Source organism: Diceros bicornis, chromosome 24 (assembly GCF_020826845.1).
Source record: "Diceros bicornis minor isolate mBicDic1 chromosome 24, mDicBic1.mat.cur, whole genome shotgun sequence".
NCBI lineage: Eukaryota > Metazoa > Chordata > Mammalia > Perissodactyla > Rhinocerotidae > Diceros > Diceros bicornis.
In genome coordinates, this window is record NC_080763.1 from 51812571 (window position 1) to 51829348 (window position 16778).

At 43.0% G+C, this 16778-nt stretch overlaps 1 pseudogene; it reads right to left on the reverse strand.

Annotated features, from left to right (window-relative positions):
* The window catches only part of LOC131421237 (immunoglobulin heavy variable 3-23-like), a 42687-nt pseudogene that overhangs the window by 636 nt on the left and 25273 nt on the right, over positions 1-16778 (reverse strand).

Here is a 16778-nt window from a genome sequence, read left to right on the forward strand (position 1 = left end):
ACTCCCAGCACCATAAATGTTTATCAAATAGCCAGTACACACCCAAGATCCTCTCAGTTTTCAGATACGCTTTCTAATCCTTTTCCCTTCTGCATTAGCACACATTCAATTCCTGGATATTCCAAAGTCTTGAGGCAGCAGCTAAATGTTGCAATCACATGGAATTCTGAGCGTATTTGGTCTGACACAATGTTTGCATGAATTGGATCGGCTCGGAATGACTCACTTACTGGGGTGAACATTTCTTCTTGTGAGACGTCATCACAACCACGTGTGTCCAAGCTTACTATGGAGGGGAATCAGTTCACGTCAAGCTGTCGTGGAGTTTATTTGTGGCACAGGGTGAAAGTTTTTGCTCAGATGGTATCCATTCTGAGCATTGTTGAAATAGCCATCATCGTCTAATCCTGCTTATCTTATAGATAGTTGAGTTTGGAAAGAATACGCTGGACCTGCAGACTCTCTCCGTCTGGGAGAACTTTCAGGGAAATAAATTTTCTTCAGAATTTGAAATAGAGACAGCTGGCGGAAGGCCCTCAGCTCGCTAATGTTGGGTCAGTGCCTTCGTCTCCATGTACACACTCATATATCCTAGAAGTATCCATTTTTTATCAATACCTGTGAATTTTGGATTCACTAAAATGGTTTCCACTGCACTGAAGGAGAGAACTTCGTGATTCTTGGCAATATAGCTGCACAGTGAATGGTGTGCTGGATGGATGAGGTCACCACAGCCAGAGGGAAGATCCCTGCTCCACAAAGGAGGTCCCTTAGATCATCCCCCTGAGAGCTGCTCCTCTGAGTCCCTGCATCACTGGATCCTGGGATTAGGGCTGAAATCTGATGGGCATGCAGTGGTGGAGAGCAGAGCTCGGCTCCATCTTACTCAGAGTGCAACCCTGAGGACGTGACCTCACCATTCTGGTCTCAGGTCTGAAGCGATGTAATTCAGGGATCACAGTAATAACTTTGGATGTGAACTTTATAGTAGGGAGACAGCACTGTTAGATATTATCGTCACTATCATCAGTGGTATTATCTCTCCTGGGGACCAGAAAGGACGTCATCACAGTTTGCACAAGGAACTCTGGCTCTTGTCCTGCCCTGACATGACACAGCTGTGCAACTGGGGCAGGTCAACCCACCCTCATCCGGTGTCACCACATGTACACAGACCGACTTAGATCCAGTTATCCCTGAGAATCCCTTTCTTATATGATAGTACATGAACACAGACTTGAATGCAGGATAGTATCAACTGACTGTTTAATAACATTGATGGAGTGAGTTGAATAATACATAATCCTCATGCTTGAGTGGAGGTAACAGAAGAGTCTCCAGAAGCTGCTTGAGCCAGATTAATGGGACCATTTGCATCCTCTGGTTAGGACCAGGACAAGCAGGCTGACCTGCTGTGGGATAGTGGAAGGGAACAGACAACACCCAACACCCAGAACCAGGTGAGCCATTTAGTCATCAAGTAACCTCTGGACATAGAGGGTTGAACAGATGCAGATGGGTCTCTCCAGGCCCTTAGGGGCTGACGAACCTGGAGAGAGGCTGATATAAATTCTTGCTCACAGAAAAGGTTATATATAGGGGTGTATACATTTATGTCGCTAGGAATGAGTTCATAGGTTCTGTTCATCGGTAGCAACAAAAGAAAGGATTAGCTCACTAGCACTAAAAAGAGATTGTGTCTGAAATCTGATGGGCATGCAGTGGTGGAGAGCAGAGCTCCGCTCCATCTTCCTCAGAGTGCAACCCTGAGGATGCGACCTCAGCATTCTGGTCTCTAGTCTGAAAAGTTTATTTGGGGATCTTGGTAAAAACTTTATATGGGATAAAGAACTATGTGTGGATAACTGAAGACAGGATGAGTGGGAACTAGATCATGTTATAATTCTGATGGGTTTAGATATGACTGACTTGTCATAAAAAGAGAAGAAGTGAATTTTTTGTGATAAGAACACTTAACATAAGACTCACTCTTAACAGAATTTTAAGTGTACAATATTGTTATCTATAGACACAATGTTGTAGATCATTTTGCATTTGCATGAATGATTATGCAAGATATTGATCTTGCATAACTGAAATTTTTTACACTTTGATTAGCTACTAGCCACTAACTTCCCCCCCCCGCCCCGCCCAGCCCTGGCAACTAACTACCCTTCTATTCTCTGCTTCTATGAGTATGACTATTTTAGATACATCATATAAGTGGAATCAAGCAATGTCTGTCATTCTGTTACTGGCTTCTTTCACTTATCATATTCTTAAGGTCCATCCCTGTTGTCTCATGTTACAGGATTTCCGTGCTTTTGAATGTGAATCATATCCCACTGCATGAACATACTATGTTTTCTTTATCCATTCATCCATCTGTGGACATTAAGGTGTTTCCTCATCTTAGAGCTCATGAACAATGCTGCAGTGAACATGCGGGTGCAGCTGTCTCCTTGAGCTCCTGATTCAGTTCTTTGAGATACGTGCCCAGAAGTGGGGTTTCTGGATCAGTGCTAGTCCTATTTTTAATTTTTGAGGAAACTCTAACTGCTTTTCACAATGGCTGTACCGATTTACATTCCAACATCATTGTCCAACAGTTCCCTTTTTACCACGTTCTCACCAACACTTGTAGTCTTTTTATTTTAAATCAGAGCCATGCTAACAGGTGTGAAGTGATGTCTCATGGTGGTTTTGATTTGCATTTCCCTGATGATTAGTGACATTGAGCACCTGTCATTTACCTGTTGGTCAGAAGACCCGAGTAGGCATTTCTCCAAAGTATTGATCCTAAAGTGAGAAGCTTTTGAAGGTCACTCTGATTCACAACTCAAGATGAACCCATCAGTTGTTGAGAGAAAGAAGGAAAGATAGAAGTGCGTTTCATGTTGAGAGATGGGAAAGGTCCACCTGATGGGTTCTGTGTTTCCCCTTGAAAAGAGTTGAGAATATTAACTAGACATGGAGTTTGAACTTATAGGACATTGAGGCCAGAAATTTGAGAACAATTTGGTGCCTTCATGAGAATCATTGTAACAAAAAAAAAAAAAAAGGAAAGAAAAGGGAGTTGAGAATATTAACTAGACATGGAGTTTGAACTTATAGGACATTGAGGCCAGAAATTTGAGAACAATTTGGTGCCTTCATGAGAATCATTGTAACAAAAAAAAAAAAAAAGGAAAGAAAAGGGAGTTGAGAATATTAACTAGACATGGAGTTTGAACTTATAGGACATTGAGGCCAGAAATTTGAGAACAATTTGGTGCCTTCATGAGAATCATTGTAACAAAAAAAAAAAAAAAGGAAAGAAAAGGGAATCATGAACTATACCTGGAATCACAGCCATGTTCCTGGATAACGTTCAGTCCAGTTGAGTCTGGTGTTGCTGGATACACAGGAGATTCACTACCCCCATATTTTTACGTGACAGCTCCAGTTGTAAGCCCACTTTCATACCCCAGGGATGTGAATGGAACTTATTCACTATGAAATGAAGGGTGCATGAAGATCTGTGGGTACAAGTCAAGGATACGGAAATGTGTTATTGGAAATCTGCATGCAAATATCTAACGTGGAGTAGGAGAATATAACAGAAATACTTAGTGACCTAAACAAGGATCAATTTTCTCTTCAGCCACTCCTTAAAACTACATAATAATTAAAATAATTGCTCCTTATAGATTGGGAGCCATTTCAGGGTGAAAATGTAGAAAAGGGACAGCCTCATGGATGAAATCTCACTCTTCTCATCAGAGATCTGTGTCTCTGTGGACATGTGACATAGTTAATGTCAGGACTGCAAGAGAAAGGATCTGTTGGGACATTCGTGGTCCTTCAGAAGAAATGTCCCATCCCTTCACCCAGCCCATCGTCATATCTGCATGTGACTCTTGGTACTCCTCTCACTCTCTCCACACATAAAAGTCTTCGTTGTTTAGGCAGTAAAAGTTGTCTTTTTCTTACTTTCCTCTCAACTAAACATATGTAATAATGGAGAGGTATTCAAAACTGATATAATAATTAATCCAAAGTCAATGAGAATACAAAATAAGTGCCTGGGACTAGTGGGACACACAGGAGGCTGAATATGAAGCTTGTGTTCACAGTTGTCTCATCTCAGTTCAGGCGCATTCTGTGCACCCCTCAGATTTATTATCAACTCACACTGAGAACCTTGACCCAACAATGTTGTGGATGGATCACACCTCAATACTGAATGTGGGGGTTATCAATCAGGATGTGCTATCAGTAATTTAAGTGCTCATTTGCATGTCATCTTTTATCTGTGTCAAACACAGCCCAGATGTGGGACTCTACTGTATTTCTTAAAGATTGTAAAGCAGCCAAATACCAGAGTGTAAGCACATGTACAGAGAGCAGGTGTGCGTTGGCGTAAGGCAAGATTTGGGAGGCTCTGGAAACAAAGGGGGTTTCCCTCTTCCACTGAAACATGCAATATTTCAGTTTGAGTCAGGACGCAGGACAAGGCTGATGTCACATCCCAGCTCAAAGGCAGTCAGGCAGGAGGAATCTTCACTCATTTAGGGGAGGGTCATCTTTTGTTCTATCGAGGCCATAAACTGATTTAATGAGGCCCACCCACATTCTGGAGGGAAATCTGTTTATCAATCCACTGATTTTATTGTTCATAAAATTCAAAAACACTTTCACAGACACACTCAGAGTAATCTTTGACCAAATGCCTGGGCACACTGTGGTTCAGTCAAGCTGACACATAAAATTGACCATCACGTGAGCCATGTAGTGAACCCTCTCCTACCACCAACAGATTCATGCCACCTTCCCACGTAGTGCTAAACAGCCTCTTCATGATCTACCACCAGGAGATGTCCCTTCCTAAAGAGACATCAGGGCAAAACTGCTTTTGTACCCATTTGAAAAGATCCTACCTGGTATGGTAACAACCAAGGCAGCAGTGAAACTCTGGAGTCAGCCCCTAGGTTCATATCTTCCAACTGAAAATGCAATTCAGAATTCCACAGCTTTAGGGGGCTACTCCATACAGGACCTTAACTCAGGATTCTCAGAGATCTTCTAGAAGGAAGACTTCTTTGGAAGCAGACAGCTGACCCAGAACCTTTGGAACAAGCAGAGGAGCTCAGACAGTGGACAACTTCCACCCAGATGTCAGCCCAAAGCCTCTCTCTAATAGCTTTATTATTATTATTATTATTCGATTACCTATGTTCATTATTCTCATTTGCTATGAACTTAATTTGGTTTTGACACATAATTCAACTGCATCTCATGTTTCCCCACTGTTACAATTTTTAGGTGTGAAAAGCAGTCCAACACCAGGTTTTGTGCTTCACTGCTGACAGCATTCAAGCCTCTCTTTCCGTCTTCCATGTCTGCCCATGTCTGCACAAGCTGACAAGAAAGCCTGGATGCTCTCTCCTTGTGTCTGGTGGGAGAGTCAACCACACAAACCCCTTCCGACACACAATGCCGCTCACCCCGGCCTCACCCAATGACCATAAAATATCCCTGAGCCAGTCTCCTCTCCTGGCTCTCTGATGCCAGTTCACACCTGCTTGAGAGGCCTCTGCGGCCCTCCCCAGAGAGCTCAATTATGGAGAAATAAACATGGTCTTGTCCTCTTGGTGTGTGTGTGGCATCCTCAAACCCAACATCTGAACCTGCTTTGGGTGGGAGCCCCTCCTGCCTTTGCAGAGAGCCCACATCAATTGGATTGTGTGCAGGGAGCTGGGACAATAATCACCACCACCTGGGGTCTTTCTTCTCCAGACGTGGATTGACCACGGCTGTTTGCTGCTGGCTTGTTCTCTGAGTTATGCTGTTCTGTGCTGCACTATAGAGTGCTACATGTCTCTCTTGTAGGTCAGCCAGCCTAGGTCAGAAGTTTCCATAATTAATTAGTATTATGGGACAGTGTATGGGAGGGTGTCCCTCACTGAGGTGGCCCTTGCTGGTGAGTGTCAGCCCAGGTGTATTGTTATGTCTTAGAATGAATTGTGTGTGTTGACTCAGCCTGATCCATGACTGACACTGGGCTCAGGGAAGGACTCCTACACTGTGACGGGGTGTGTGTGTGTCTTACCAGGCGTCCCTTCCTCCCCACGCTGTGCAGAGTGCTCAGAGGAAAGATGATGCCCTGTGCCCTGTGTGGGCCATTGGGGGTCACTTAAGGGGACTCAGAGAAGAACATTTGGGTTTCTGACTTCCACATGTCTACAGGCAGATGGCACTAGGACCCTTCAAAATGCCCTTGATGCTGCTCCCTGTGGCTCTGTTAGGAGAAGGGATCCTGATCTTCAGGGAGGTGGAAAAAACACCCTCAGATCCCCTGTAGGACAGCCAAAGGGATAACTCAGCTGTTGTCACGAGGGAACCGCCAACCCTGATGTACGGATTGAGGCTGTTTGGAGGATGAGATTTAAAAATAAAAGAAAGGTCGAGAGGACCCCCTGGAGTATATCCAGCAACTACATAAATAAAAAAGGGAAAAGCAAGGAGAAAACTGGATACTTCGGGGAATGAAAAGGAGTAAAAATGTTGAACAAATTCTGGATACTTATGTGGGAAAATGAATGAAAAAACTGAACAGAAAATCACAATTTGACCCAATCTTAAACACCAAACTTACTAAAACAATGTGTACCATAATGATGAGGGCGCTGATTGGCTTCGTTCCTCTTCTATGGAGGTTCTGAACTAACTTAACAGTTGCTGAAATGCACCAATTGATAAACCTTCGATGTTTTAATCAATAATGAGGGTCCAACTACAGTTACATCAGGGGATCCCACAAAATCTAAGCCATGAGCTTCCTATGCCCAGAGAGGTGTTTCCAAATCTAAAATGGGGGACAAGCAGGTGAGCTTCCACTTAACCACTAGAACTTGCCTAAATCCCCCATGGTTCTGTCACCCATTCACTTAAAACACCCCATAATCAGCATGGATATTCCAACATGATAAGAAATAGCTTTACTTAAACTTTCATCGGCACTTACAAAGAGACTTGACGAGATGGGCCCTTGGACCATACCCCATTGTAAATAGTTAACTCAGCCTAATATAAAATGAAAAAGGACTTTCAAGAATTGACACCCATTTTACAAGAACTGTTTACAAAAGGGGTGATGGTCCCACTGCTTCTCCAGTTAACAGCACAACTGAGACTGTTCTTAAATTTGGGAAGAAGAGTTGTGTCTCATTCGTTTTTACTGCAAACTGCTATTGTGGTCCTACACATTAAGTCCCCACGTCCAATTTTGTTGACATACTGACTCTATTCAATTAGCAACTGTCAAATATTTTACTCTTGTATGTCTCATTAGTGTATTCTATTTCATGCCCCATCAACATCCACTCACCTTCAGTTTGACAAAGTTACTGAAAATGAACCCATTTCTATTATCAAATATACAATATAAGTACCCATGAGCTAGTTGAAATTACACTATGAGCCTTGAACAATTATCATGATAAAACTGACATATTATCTTTAATAAATTTTTATTAAAATTCGTGATCTTGTGAAGATGAAGTTCTGTTGACTTCTGTTCACCTTCTTATGTTTGTACTTTCTCAGGACTAATAAATACAGTGACATTCATTTATATTGTTAATTTTGTGCAGTTAGGACAGATGTGCTGTCTCTAAACACCAGAAAGTTCCTCTAACAGGTCCTGCCAGTGGCAGCTACCCCACAAGGCCGCCTTCTCCACCTCATTATTCTCCACCTGTGATGATGGCTGCATCATGGAACAGGCATTGCTTCCTCTCATAAGAAGTCCTCCTGGGAGACGTGAGGTTGACCTCTGTAGTAGTTCCTTTAGTGAGAATTCTCACACATCAGGTCAAGTGCATTCTCCATTGTTCTTGGGTAGACTGTGGTGCCCAGGGACAAGCCTTTGAGGACTCAGTCACCAGTGTCCTTTCCCCACCCAGGCAGGACAATGGCTTTCTTTGTTGGGGTGTCCACATCACTCACTCACATGATGAGTGCTCATCATCCTGGGGTCTCCACAGCATCCTGCACAATGATGACTCTACTTCATTAGAGCTCAGAAAGGCTGGCTGGCATCTTTCATTGGTTTTATGTAAATGAAAAGTGGTGTAAATCTGAAAAAAAACTAATAGAAAAACAAAAGTTTGCACACAACCAAACAGAACAAAACACAATGAAAGAGCCATATTGAAGTTTGCCCCTGAGGTGACCTAGTCTGGCCCCCCTAACATGCTTCACACAATAAGGCACCATCACCCATGACCGGCTCTGAGGCCATCACATCTGCAGAGCTTGTGGAGGACAACAGAGCCTCCCTCACAGTGAATCCAGGATCACCTGCTTGAAATGAGGTCACATGTGTCTCCAGTCAGACCTGGGAGATCCTCAAGAATGGACATCTCTCCATGAGGTCAGTGATGTGCCTCATTCTCCACCACAATCCCCCATGATGGAGGAATACAAATCTGGAAGAGATATTTTATAGAGCACATGTGGTTTAGACCCAAATCCTTGTTCAATATATGAAACATGTTCCTTCCTCACAGTGATGGCATAACATGAAAAATTAGTGGTTTCATCATCAGGGATGGAGGGATTATACGTGAGAGGAGAGTCAGGGAGAGCATTGGAGGGAGGACCAGCCAGCTCTTGGACAAGTGGTCATCTGGGGCAGTCACTTCATGCAGCTGTGAGTCAGCCCCAGGGTGTGAGACACACCTGAGCTCCAGGTTAAGAGCCTGAGCCTTGGGATGGAGAACAAAGGAAACACATCTTCCATGTTAGTAAGCAGAAGGAGCAATTGGAGATATCTTAAGAAAACCCAGGGAGGAAGAGGATGGAATAGAAAAAAAGAGGAGACCAGATCAGTTCTGAGTCTGACATGTACATGAGGAGGATGGTCAGGTATGAAATGTATTAGGTTCTCTAGGTCACCGACCCTGGTCCAGACTCTCTCTTGGCTGTACCCTGACACCCACAGACCATTCTATTCAGGGCATCCCAATGAGGTCTCTGTTCTGAGTCTGAAAGGAAAAGAATGACCAGGCCCCCTGAGCGCTCTCAGGACTCTGATCCTGGTGACCACAGGCAGAGTCATTTCCGCCCCCACAGGTGACACTGTGCATTTGTGCAGATGATCAAGTCTTTCTCATATTATAACAAACTTTTCTAGTGGAGAGATAAGTAATAAGCAGAGAAACATGAATCTAGGGATCTTCCAAGAGAAACTGTTAGAAGAGGAAGCCCCAGATGCTGACAGGAAACCAGGCTGAGCATTCTCTGCACCTGCTCCTGGGCTGACTCTGTGCCTGGTGTCCTGAGCGCCCCCTGGTGTCCTGAGCGCCCCCTGCAGCCCAGCCCCTCCTGTCTCCCTGCAGGGAACTTGTGTCTGGACTCACACTGACTGTCACTGGGAGTTGAAAGCACACAAGTCCCTCCTGTAAGTGGAATCAATCACTCGGCTCCCACAACTGAACCGAAATTAAAACCCTGAGCAAGACTGCTTTCCTGATTCTGTCAATGCATTTCTTTTTTTTTTTTTTTGTGAGGAAGATCAGCCCTGAGATAACAGCCATGCTAATCCTCCTCTTTTATGCTGATGAAGACCGGCTCTGAGCTAACATCTATCGCCAATCCTCCTCCTTTTTCTCCAAAAAGCCTCAGTAGATAGTTGTATGTCATAGCTGCACATCCTTCTAGTTGCTGTATGTGGGACGTGGCCTCAGCATGGCAGGACAAGCAGTGCGTCGGTGCGTGCACGGGATCCGAACCCAGGCCGCCAGTAGCGGAGCGCACACACTTAACTGCTAAGCCACGGGGTCGGCCCATCTGTTAATGCATTTCTGACACAATGAAAGGACTGCTCTGCCCTTCCCAGAGACTGCAATCATGAACTTAACAGATGTTTCAGATTCCCTTAGTGTGAGTGTTTGTCATCAGCCTGGACATCCACACCAAGCCCTGGTGGGGGTCCCTCTGCCTTTGCAGGGTGACAACTGCTGCGGGTGCCATGAGCATGGTGTCAAGTCAGTGACCACCACAAGGGTCTCTCTTCTCTGACTTTGGATTCATAATGTCTCTGTTGCCCGATGTCCAGCCTGCACTTTATGCTAATATTGCTGGCTGGATTGTGCACTGAGCTGTGCTGGGCAGTGCTGCACTGTTGACTCAAAAAGAGAGCTTTTTATAGATTTAATTGACTTACTTCAGAAGTTTTGGTAATAAATTGGCATTTAGGGACAAGCGTGTCTGTGAGAGACTCTCTGCCGTTTGTCCATCTGAGAATGTTTTTCCTTCTATTACAGAAGACTTTTCTAACCAGAGAACACAGAGGTAAGCGCAGAATCACAAATCCAGAGAGGTTGTCTTGAGGAAACTGTTATATGAAAAGGAATGCAGGACAGGAAACCAGCCCTTAACCCCCATCTGCACCTGCCTCTGTGATGGTCCTTGAGTGCAGGCCCTGAGCGCCCCCTCGTGGTCCTGAGCCCCTCCTGCAGGGAGGTTTGTGTCTGGGCTCACACTGACTTCCTCTCACTGTGTCTGTTGCACAGTAATACATGGCCATGTCCTCGGTTCTCAGGCTGTTCATTTGCAGATACAGCGTGTTCTTGGAGTTGTCTCTGGAGATGGTGAATTGACCCTTCACAGAGTCAGCATATGATGTGCTACCACCATCATTACTAATATATGAGACCCACTCCAGCCCCTTCCCTGGAGCCTGGCAGACCCAGTACATGTAGTAGCTACTTAAAGTGAATCCAGAGGCTGCACAGGAGAGTCTCAGAGACCCCCCAGGCTTCACCAAGCCTCCCTCAGACTCCACCAGCTGCACCTCACACTGGACACCTGTAAACACAAAGACATCTTGGTCAGGAAACTGTGTCACAGCCACTGATTCTCTCACTCACATCCTCTCACATACTCCATGTCTCTTGTTCTTCGTAAATTACCTCTTAGAATAGCAACAAGGAAAACCCAGCTCAGCCCAGACTCCATGGTGAGTGGTCTGTGTTCACTCCTGATCCCCAAATGGGAACACCTGTGAATCCCGGGGCTAGGCTCCTCTCCATAGCTGCAGGGTTGGGACGGGGCTGGTTTTCATCAGCAGAGGGAGGGCCCTATTTGCATGTCCTCTGACTATGTAGCAAGTTCTGGGGTTGGACGTCTCAAGGATGACAGTGCCTCAGAGAAGAGGGGAGTGTACAAGGGGGAGGTTGTTGACAATGAGGGCATTTTGGAAAATATAAAATCTCATTAGAGACTGTACAGAGATAAACACTTAGCACTTATTGTCTTATTTTATTTTTACATATACATAAATCGGGTAATGTAGTTGTCAATGTTGCTTCCATTTTACAGTAGAAAACTACTCTGATAAACATGTACAGATTGCGTGATGTGGGCAAGGACACACATCTGGAAAGTGTGAGCCCAGTTTCTGGGCCTGTGCTCCTCACCGCTGGACACAATCACTCCCCTAGACCAGCTCCAGGGCAGAGTCCGGCATGCTTGGCGAGGCTTGAGGAACTCCCCTCCCTGTAATGAAAACACCTTGTGACTTTTCTGCATTCCTGTGTTTCCTTAATGAGTGTATAGTGAACCAGGGTTCATACAGACATATTGTCAGGAGTCTGTGACATGGCACATGGAATTACGTGTGTCTAATTCCTCTTCTCCATTGGCATCTGCATCTTTTTGTGTGTATCAACTGTATTGAGGTGTAGCTGACATATACAAAGATTATGTGTTTGATGTTTACATTTGATAGGGATGGACAAATGTGTGTACCTGGGCAACCATCCCCACAATCAAGATAGTGAACCCTTCACACAAAATGTTTCCTGTTGTTCCCCTACACTTCCTCCTTACCACTCCACCTCTCCTTCTGCCCTGTCCTCAGGGAACTCCTAAATTAAGGATACTAGACAGCACACAAAAGCATAGGAAAGCTCAAACTCATGATAAAGGTGAAAATATATACGAATGCAGAATACTAGAAGCTGTGGTGGTGGTGGGTAAATCACTTCTGATATCAGAATAAAAAATAAAATTCAATAGTATTAAGAATAACTATTACTACATTTTTAAATCTATACTCAATATAAAATATGTAACTTGTCACATCTGTAACATAAAGTTTTGGAAAAGGAAAAGCATAAAGCTTTACTATATAATTTAAGTCAAGTAGTTATAAGCTTAAAATACTGTTCTAACTATAGGATGTTTTAGTTAAGTCTCATGATAACCACAAAGAATGTTCCTATAGAAGATACTGACAGGAAAATAAAAAAAAAAAAATCACTAGAATAAATGAAGATAATACAGATGAAGGCAGTAAGAAAGGAAAGGAGAAATAAAGCAGATCAAAGAAAGATGGAAAACAATTAGGGAAATGGCAATAGTTAGTCCTTCCCTTGTGACAATCACCTTCAATGTAAATATATTAAACTGCCTAGTCAAAAGACATAGCATGGCTAAGCAAATACAAGAAAGAAAAAGGGAAGTAAAGACCAAACTGTATGCTGTCTACAAGAGACTCACATTAGATTTAAGGAAATACGTGAAGTAAAAGTGAAGGGTTGGAAAAATATATTCCACGTAAATGATAAACAAAAGATGCATGAGTGGCTACACTTAGACAAAATAGACTTTAATCAAAAACTGTCACAAGAGACAAGGAAGGTCATAATGTAATGATAAAAGTATCAATTCACCTGGAAGATATAACAAAGATAAATGTATATATATGCACCCACCATGAGACCACCTGCATATATAAAGTAAACTTTGAAAGAAGTGAAGGGAGAAATACACAGCAATACAAAAATAGTAGGAGACTTCAATACTCCACCTTCAACAAGGAAAAGACATCTAGATAAAAAATTCTTAAAGAAACAATGGATGTAAAAAGCGTAGACCGAGTAGAACAGACACAGAACATTCTGCTCAACGGAAGCAGAACACACACTCTCCTCAAGTGAACCTGGAACATTCTCCAGGATAGTCAACCTATTAGGTCACAAAAACCAGTATTTAGAAATTTAATATGTTTTACATAATGCCAAATATCTACTCTGAACACAGGGAATGAAATGAGAAATCAATAACAAAGGGGAAAAAAAGGAAAATTCACAAATATGTAGAAATTAACACACTACTGAGAAACTAAGGGGTCAAAGAATAAATAGAAATGCAAATTAAGAGATATCTTGATACAAATAAAAGTGAAAACCCAACACAGGAAAACTCATGTTATGCAGCAAAAGAAGTGTTAAGAGGGCATTATATGTAATAAATATTAAATAATAAATATTAGAGTGGAAATAAAATAAATTCAGACTAGGAAAACAATAGAAAAATCAACAAAACTCAGCAGTTTATTTATTTATTAACTTATTTTTTTTAATAGAACAAATTGCCAAATCCTTAGCTAGGCTAACAAAAAAAAAATGTAAAGTCATAGGAGTCTAAAATAAACACAATCAGAAGTGAAAGTGGAAACATTACAATGGATTCCACAGAAATAAAAAGGATCAGGAGATTGTTATAAAAAATTACACACTAACATGCTACGTAGCCTAGAAAAAATGAAAAAATTCCTAGAAAAATACAACCTGCCAAGACAGAGTTATGAAGAAACAGAAAATATGTGTTGAGCAATAATAAATAAGGAGATTGAATAAGCAATCAAAAACTTCCAAAAATAAAAGCCTAGAGTCAGATGGCTCCACTGGTGAATTCCACCCAATCCTGAAATAACTAATGCCAATCCCTCTCAAATTCTTCCAAAAAAATGAAGAAGCGACAGGTCCAAAATCATTTTATGAGGCCAGCATTTCCCTGATACCAAAGCCAAACAAATACATGCAAAAAAGAGATTACCAGCCAATATCCCCGATGGACCTGGAGGCACAAATCTTCAACAAAATACTCGAAAACCAGAGTGATGTCAGAAAGGTGGCCGAGTAGGAATTCCTAGAACCTTCTTTTCCCACAAGCACATCAATAAACAACCAGTGAATGACAGATTACATTTTTGAAAAATCTAGAAAGTAGTTGAGAGGCTCCTGAATTCCAGGTGACCACAAAACCAGCCAGCAGGGAGTTTTGAGACACCGTCCAGCCATAATCCTTACCCCTGGCACAATGCTATACACAGATTAACATGAGAGAAAAACAAATTTAATTTCAGATGTAAAAGAGTTCATAAATATATGAGACTAAAAGAAGTGACCAAAACAAGCATATTTTATACCTTTTAGACAAAGAAACAATTGATTTTTGAAGAATTGACAGGACAAAGGGCTTGGGGCTTAGCGTAGCAAATTAGTAAAGAAGTGTCAAGGTTTGTTGACACAGCCTACTTGGCCCTGAATTCTCCACCTCTGGTGATTAGGATGTCTCTCTCTCTCCTGGTACAGGGAGGATGCCTTTCTCATTGGAGATTTATTTCCTGCTTCCAGGAGGACAAAGGAGGGTCAGAATGTTCTCCTTGCACTCAAGAACAATTAAAGTTATTAAGCAATTTTAATACCAAATAATCAATATGCCAAAATGACACATTTTGGGATAGCGTGCCCTGAAGCCCCTGACACCTGACACCTTTCAGTTTATCCCTTGGGAGTCCTTTGGAGTTTGCCCTTCAGTCATGGTCTTAGTACAGCACCATCATCATTTCCACGTGCATCACGAACTCCACATGCTCGTTACTGAGGGCTGAGGTCAGGCCCAGCTCAGGGAGGGATTCCACATGTCAGAGGGAATCAGGGAGGAGGTGTCACTGGGAGAAGTTGGACACTGCGTCCCAGAGAGGACAGGACATCAATTCTGCAGCTGCTCAAAGATCTGGGATTCTGAGGGGAGACTTCTAGGGATACCAGCCCCAAAGAGCATCAGGAAAATAACTAAATAATGAGACAAGGGGCCAGCCCTGTGTCCTACTGGTTGAGTTCATCATGCACAGCTTCAGGGCCCCAGGTTCATGTGTTTGGATCCTGGGTGTGAACCTACACCACTCATCAGCCATGCTGTGGTGGCAACCCACATGCAAAACAGAAGAAGATTGGCACAGATGTTAGCTCAGGGCTAATCTTCCTCAAGCAAAAAAAGAGGAATATTGGCAACAGAAGTTAGCTCAGGGTGAATCTTCCTCAGCCAAAAATAAAAAAAAATGAGGAGACAAGATTTAGGAATTTCAGTGAGAAAGATGCAGGACACATAGAGTCAGGAATGAATGGGCACCAGTTCCAGTGGAAGACAAATTAGAGACATGGACAGTGTTTCAGAGTTTGAACAAAGAGACACCTGCATCAGAATCAGCAGAGAATCTGGGTCAAAAAGAGGGTCCATGGATTCAGTCAGGGCAACTGATTCTCAATGTTTGCAAGGGTGGATGCACTCTGTTTGAAATGCCCCCATTTCCAAGGGGACTCTGGTGCACCTAAGATGGGACAATTTACAGCTCCTACCCAACTCTCTAATAAATAGTCAGGGATGTCACTCATTCCATTCTCCTCATCATCGAGTCACCCTTTCTGGGATACCAGTCACAGACGTTAACACAAAGGCAGTAACCATGTCACTGAATGTGTAGTTTTTAACCCTTATTTCCCATTCATATTCCAGCCCCGGTTCTCTCTCTTGCATTGAAATTAGAAACTTACTTCCAGACTCCCCTGTGGTCTATCTCCCCTTTCATTGTCCACTTAGACATAATCTCTAATAGAATCTCTACATGAACTACAGGGGAGATGAAGATGCTGTGATTCACACCTGGACTTTCCTGGGCAAGAGTCTGCTGAGGGGATGAATCACCTGTTAGTAAATGCTTTACTAAGAAGACTCGTAGACCTCACCACAATCATGAGATGAAGGCACAGGACACTCTGTCGTAAGTCACTTTAATGGTCACAGAAGTAACACAAATCCTACAGAGTGGGCTCGGATGTGTGAGGAGTCCTGGGAAATACAGCAGCCCCCGTGTCTTGTAACACTTGTTCTGGGATTGACTAAACCATCTTAGTCCCACATCTGGTGTGGCTGCAAGTCAGTCCAGACCCCATGATCTCTGATCGCTACTGTCACAAGTGTTGCCTATCTACTTTCATTGCAGGGCTCTAGATTGCCCCTCTAAAATGTAAATCAGATGATGTCATTGTCTGCCCAGCACCTTCCTACAAGGTAGGCTTCAAAATTCCTTATCTAACTCTGTCTTCTATTCCCCATATGTGAAATAGGGAAATAGGGTTCCATGTGAACATGAATCATATTTGTTTCAGTTGTCAGTTGCTGCACTAGAAATTGTCACAATATCTGGCAGCTTAAAACATCAACAGTCACTTATTTTGTTCACCATCTATAACTTCAGCAAGGATTGGAGGAGAAGCCCGTCCCTGCCCCAGGCAGTGAAAACCCCAGCAGCTCAAAAGAAGTCTGAGAGACTCACCTCAAAAATACACATCCATAAGTCTCTCTACATGGCCTTGGCTGCTGGCTGTGACCTTGGATCCACCCTGAGTGGACATCTTTTGCACAGGGGTTCCTCCCAACAAGATGACTGGATCAGCTGAGCGCCCCACCCCCACACACAGTCCTGAAGGCGATTTCTTATAAACCTAAACAGCGTTTTAGAATATGATCCAAGAATCATGCTCCTAAGTACATACAATTAAATATTATGCAGCAATTATTAAAAGTGACCTCTCAAACCGTGAAAAGACATGAACACATCTTATATACATACTGCTAATTTAATTAAAGTGGTCAGAAAA